The sequence below is a fragment of the Vicia villosa genome, linkage group LG5 (assembly GCF_029867415.1).
Source record: "Vicia villosa cultivar HV-30 ecotype Madison, WI linkage group LG5, Vvil1.0, whole genome shotgun sequence".
Lineage (NCBI taxonomy): Eukaryota > Viridiplantae > Streptophyta > Magnoliopsida > Fabales > Fabaceae > Vicia > Vicia villosa.
The window spans coordinates 152,489,547-152,496,709 of NC_081184.1; the positions used below are offsets into that span (position 1 = coordinate 152,489,547).

General features: G+C 31.1%; 1 pseudogene; it reads right to left on the reverse strand.

Annotated features, from left to right (window-relative positions):
• Positions 1–2,275: 2,275 nt before the first annotated feature.
• LOC131605756 (probable proline transporter 2) lies at positions 2,276–6,345 on the reverse strand (annotated as a pseudogene).
• Between the last annotated feature and the right edge of the window lie 818 nt (positions 6,346–7,163).

Consider the following 7,163-nt stretch of genomic DNA (forward strand, 5'->3'; position numbering starts at 1 on the left):
TTTTCCATTTTTAATATATATCAATATTTAGATTTAGTACTTTAAAGTTCAACTTATAAACATATTCTTAGTCTACAAAAGTAATAAAAAATAGTAATGAAACATAGAGTACAATATAAAATTTTTTGAAAATAATTTTATATGGAATGAATTAAATACAAGATATTATGATTTGGGAACAGATTTTCTCCCATAGTTTATTGCATAACTATTTTATACAAGTGGTTGCCTGTCACCATCTAATATGGAATAAAAAAAGAGAAAGGAGACAAGAGGTTTGAACAAATTAATTTCTTAGGTGAAGAGAGAACAAAATTCTGATCACAACAAAATTAAACTTGCCGACACATGATCAATATTGCACATGTTTGTTCACAGCAAGAACGCTAAAACAAGAGAATTTTTCATTTTTAAATTAATAAATAAATAATTTATTATTTAATAAAAATTATTGTCAACATTTTTAAATTAATAAATATATAATTTATTATTTAATAAAAATTATTAATACTCTATATATTTTTCATTATAAATTATTTTAATAAAATAAATTGTATCAATATATATATATATATATATATATATATATATATATATATATATATATATATTGTTTTATAATTTTAATATTTTTCCTTTTATATCTTTAAATAGTTATTGTTTTCTATTCTTTCAATTTTTTTAATAAATTTTTCAAAACTATTGATAAAAAGTAATTTTGTAAAATTATTATTAATTTTTTTTATACAAAACTAACTATTTTTTTAATATGTGCAAAATATGAAAACGATTTATATTAAAAAATAGATAAATTATTATTATTTTTCAAATATAAAAGTTAAATAAATTAAATTTTTAAATTCATCCCTTCCAAAACAAGTTTAAAGCCTAAAAAACACTTAAAATTTTTTTAACAGATAATTAAAAAAAAAAACAGAATGAGAATTAAACTCACAATTTTGTGAACTTAGGGTGTATTTGTTTCAAGGATTGGAAATATATTTATGGGAATATGACATTGGAAATGAAACAATTTCATATTTGTTTCAAGTTTATAAAAATTGTTCCCGGATATTTTTTATTCTCAGAAATGTTGTTACACATAAATTTTCTCAAGTTTATTAACATGTTTTAAAGGTGGGAATCCAACATTTCCACGAGAACACTAGTACAAAAATGTTAATTTACACCCGTTTTTTATTAAATTTACACCCATTATTTTTAATAAAAATCGGGTGTATATCCACAGGGTGAGAAATGTCTAACGAATTTACACCCGTTATTTTTAACAAAAATCGGGTGTAATTGGGCGTAATTACGTTTTTAATTACACCCTGTTTTAATAAAAATCGGGTGTAATTGGGCGTAATTACGTTTTTAATTACACCCTGTTTTAATAAAAATCGGGTGTAATTGGGCGTAATTACGTTTTAATTACACCCTGTTTTAATAAAAATCGGGTGTAAATGAGCTTAATTACATTTTAATTACACCTTGTTTTAATAAAAATCGGGTGTAATTGGGCTTAATTATGTTTTAATTACACCCTATTTTAATAAAAATCAGGTGTAAATATGTTCTTAATTACCCCCTATTTTAGTAAAAATCGGGTGTAAATACGCCATTTATGAATGAACAATTATATTTATTTACACCCTATTTCATAAACACCATTTAGTTATATTTTATTTTCAGTCATAATATTGCAAATACTATAAAATCATACACATAAAAAATCATATTTTAACTAAGTCAAAATATTTTTAATATTAACCAAAAAGTATACAAAATCATGTGCATTCATAATATTTCAAGTACTATAAAATCATACACATAAAAATTATATTTTAACTAAGTCATAACACTTTCTTCATATATAAGTTTTCTTCTTCTTCTTTGACTTTTGTTTTTGCAACATTTCTATATCCTTATCCTCCGATATTTGCAAAAACAGCCATGGTAACAACTACCTTGTGGTGAAACAAATGGCTAAATAGATAAAGAGAAAGGCACAAAGGTAACAACTACCTTAAGGTAGCCAATCCTTGTTCGGTCAATGATACATTGATTTTACATATGTGAGCTTAATTCTATTTGTTAATTACTAAAACTAATGCATATAATTCTATTTGGTAATCCACAATCATGCATCCGCAAAGAACTGATACTTTTGGATATTGTTGATGATGAACTGAAGAGCTGAAATAGTTGTTGCTATTGTAAGTAGAAATGAGGATATTGTTGATGATGAACCGAAGAGCTGAAATAGTTGTTGCTATTGTAAGTAGAAATGAAAATATAATGTTGATCCAATGCCATGCCTTCTTCTCAATTCTAGCTCCCTTTCCCTTTATCTTAATTTAAAACAAAATCATAAACAAATTAATTAGTCAAGTATAATAATAATTAATAACATTCTAGTGAGTAGTTAGTAAGGATAGAGATAATAACCTTAAGAAAGAGCATGCTTGGGAACATGAAAGTGAGGGGAACAAGTGAAAATGATCCAAGCAAATTTACAAAGTCACCCATAAAAGGAAATGCAGCTGCGAAGAATGTGTTTCAGGTATAGAAGGAGACGCGTAGTAGAAATAAACGTTTAAAATTCTTTCCCGAATGCATACCCTTGTCGATTTCCAGAAATCTAGTGTCCAAAGCCTCGTGAATCGGTGCCACAAACATCTGCATTTTATTTGAACATTAGTTTGTTCAATTGCATCTCAATAAATACTTATATGATGAGACATATGCTAAATACTTACATGTTGAGAAACTATGGATTGTAGAAAAACGATGACATTAACAATGACATTGATCCATCTTGGTCCACTTAAGTTTTCAGGAAGATATGAAGATACCATTGATCCATAAGCCTAATATCCAATTATAGTAACACCATAGTAGAACAAGATTCCCACTGTAAATTGTGAGTACAAGGCTTTTCTCATGTTCTTTACCGCTGGCTTACGTAGAGTTGACTGTATTTCAGGAAGCATGCCACTGGTGTATGTAACAATGATTGCAGAAATAGCACCAAAGCTATTGAATACCTTGTTCACTTTGCTTCCGGTGATGGTGAAATCTTTGTTGGGGTTTGATTTACCATCTTTGACAACAACAATGAGAAGAAATACAATGTAAGCGAGGGTGATAATTGCAGATGCTCCCAAGTCCTAACCAATTTCTCATTGAAGATAATGTTGGAATGGAGAAGGAAAATATGAGATATGCTGCTCCTGTGATTGCTATGTAATATTGAAGTCTTAAGGGAGAATCACTGAATTCTGAGTTGATTTCCTGTCATATAAAGGTAAAAACAATAATTTTTTCTCAGAATTGACTCATTCGATCAAAACAATAGTTTATGTTTGTAGACTATTTGAAAATAAATATGCAAGGCCTAAAATGCGGTCAAGACTCTCTTGATGCTTTAACAAGAAGGACCATCTAAATATGCATCACATTCCGGCACAACACCGCCATTGGCATGCTGCACAAAAGGTCACAACAGATTCAACTTCAATCATTCAATCTTCCAGCAGAAACTGTAAAATTAAAAATTCACTATCAAAGCATAAGACACTAGCCAGACTTGTGGTGAAACTTCTTCAAAACCTCCAATTAGATGCAACAATATCTATCACACATGTTCTTTACCTCCACCATTTTAGCTTCTTCCTTGTAGATCTTGTATAAATCATCTTTGAAAAACTTTCTTGTCCTAGCCACTAAAAGAAGTTAAATAACATCACTAAATGACATGTCTACTTGCATATATTGTTGTAAGAGTAAACAAGCATTTTAGTACTACAAATTATAAAGGGGCACAATCAATCATAGAAATCTTATTTTTACACACCTAGCTCAAACTATATCTCCAACTTGCAGAGTTAGTTACTACAAAAAATAGAGCCTCTATATTCTATGTTGAAGAAATATAAACACAAATTCACACAAATGGTAAAGTATCATTGAGAATTAATCAGAAACACCAATTAAGTTGTACAAGTTCTCTTTCTATTCCAAACCATGGTGAAAATGAAGGGAAATGAGAATATTTATGTATGTATTAACTATCACATATAAATAAACCACAGAAATTTGAACCACTTCCATTGATTGTAATTACAAAATATACATTTTAACACTAAACAAGGTACATAAGGATGTAATAGAGAGGCTCTAAAACTTTAATTTTGACCATATAAATCCAGGAAGATTATTCTTACCTTTCATTTATGTAAGACAAGCTCAAAGCAAACAAAAGGCAACCACAAATTGGTGTACACTCCAACAAGAGAACCCAAGTCCCTGCATTTAAAGTCATATAAAAAAAATAGTTCTAAGACCCTGCTATGTTAATCAAATTGGTATATATTAGTAGAATCGGTGAGGAACGCTTTACATGGAAGTCGCACTACGACACAACTATATCAAAGTTCTGCTAATCATTTGATGAACCATGAACTTTGATAGCTAGAAACATAATTGTGGTTTATTATAATAAATTTAACTAGAGTAGTGTTTAACATAGGACACATGTATGAAGAAAAAGAAAAACAGGGCATTTCTAAAACATGGAAAGTATAAATAAACAAACCTGTTCAATTTTCAATCTCATCTGCGTGTTACTTAGAACCTTATTTAAGAATTCTCAAGAAAAACAGGGCATTTCTAAAACATGGCAAAGTATAAATAAACAAACCCTGTTCAATTTGACGACAATTGATCGAACACCTAGTATGAGTCTCTTGTTTCTCGCAAATAGAATCGTCAACAATCATATACTTAGCCGAAGAAGAGACAAGCCCAACTGTGCCATGTCTATAACTCTCTTCTAAAGATTCAGTAGAAGATTCCACTATAAAGGAGACCATAATCAAGATTTTACACAAAATCAGGATGGGAAAGTAAAATTAGAGAATCTTAACACTAATAGTAAGATTATACCAATTCTATAAACTAGCACTAGTGAGACAAAGGAAAATTAAACCCTACCCAGTTGGATAAACTTTGGCTAGGGTCATACTAAGAACACATTTAAATTGTAATTTCTGATTGGGAAAGATTTTCACACAATATAACAAACATGTCTATTCTTCAACTCTTCAGGACTCAAATCTCCACGGCTGGCTCTGTTAACTTACCAGGGTTGATCCCATCTGTATTTGGCAAATTCACAGGAGCGAGAATCGTGATGCCTCGAACAACAATGTTGCTGCATTCAATTTTTGAATATCATATGAGTGCATGATTTCAATCAGGTAAGGCCTTGTATAACTAAGTTCCCCCTTATGAAACTTTTGCCACCACACTTCACCTTGTCCATCTAATGTTCCATTGTCCCCTATTCAAATTCATTGTTAAAGGAACCAAATTTTAGATTAATCCAAAAAGCTTAACCGGATTGTACAGTTCAGTCGTCGATTCGCAATATCTCAAAAGTTACCTGTTATGACTACATCAGTGAGGTTGGTTCCGAAAATCAGACTACTATATCGTTCGCCTTGAGTGTGCAAGACTAGTTAAGCTAATAATCAAACCTGAGAGGCAAGAATGACATCATCTGTTTTCATACAAAGCACTTGTAAGACATTTAGGACTTTAAATACAAGTAAATTTAATCACACTCACATGTATACACTAAGGCATTCCAAGGCACATCCATATCCCACTTAATTTCCCGACACCACATAGCAAACCACCTCATCTAGAATTATCTAGTAAGTGCATTAAACAAAAGAACAAAATCAAAAAGTATCTGAGCACAAGTACTTAAATCCATCCATTCTTGCATGTGAACAAACATGATAACAAATAATTATGAAAAATAACTTAATTTAAGTTGTTTAACGGCATGTTTTTTCTATTCTACAGAAACAAGAATTTTAGTTTCCCAATTATTAAATCACTAGAGTAAAGTAATAGTCCATGTTTCGAAATTCTACCGTTTTTTCCTTACACCACTGTTTGATAAATCTAAATTGAGCAGAGGAGAAAAATCCCACGGATTTGGAGCATTGATCGATATAATCCTTAAAATATCTATATATGACTGTCATAAACATTGACCTTAAAGAACACAGAGATATTCAGATACCTAAATGATAAACAGAAATTATCATCATAAAAAAGAAAGAACAAAATAACTGACAAACATACCAATCAATTTTGCTGTTGTTGATTTAGAACATTTGGTGGAGGAGGCATGCCAGGCCGGGGTGGACCATACGCTGGAACACCACTTCCAGGAGGAGGAGGCATGCCGGGACGTGGCGGCTGTTGCATTCCAGGACGAGGTGGAGGAGGTCCTCTCAACATCTGTCCAGGAGGAGGTGGTCCCATATGTCTCTGTCCTTTTTCTCCCATCAACATTCAAAGCACTTCAAGTACATTACATTTGCATATTCACATAGATGTGCTGACTCAGATGATCTACCGCCGTCTAAAGGCTTGTGTGTTCGAAGTTTGTCCATCGCCAACCGCTCCAAACTCCGTCACTAAGGCACTGTAAGCTCTGCAGCTCATAGCACAGTACTCAACATAGTGCTCCTCAGCCGGTTTTTTTCGGCTCTCAACTACATTCAAGCTTAGGAAAGCAACCAATAGAGACAGTAACAACAATAACACATCCATAGGAAAGAAATATGAGAAATCAACAATGTTAAGCTATAGATACATGTATAGGTCTGTGTTTATATATAGAGATATATAAATGGTAGTGATTATTAAGCATTATATTTTGCACTTCCTCACTCCACCCACCCACTCAAGCTGAAATTATTATAGAGTTGGAAAATATTGAAATGTGATCTGGACCTTTCAAGGAAGAATTTGAAGTATAAGTCAGAGTATCATTTACCATAAAGAGAACCATTATTATAAAGAAAAATGACAATGAGCAGGTCGAGATCCTTTCCTTGCAGAAGGTGTATATGAAGAAGTCCTTCAAAGTTCAAAGAGACATTTTTACAAACACTTTCCATGCATCCATCTCTCACATTTGAAAGTTCAAATTTACCTATTAACTTTACATTTAGCATAAACAAATTGTTGAGAAATTACAAGAAAAAAGAATCATAAAGTTATATAGAAGCGTCCTAAATTGTTATTGTAGATTGAATCAGATAACGATGATCAATAACGTTGCTGCGTTGAGCTCA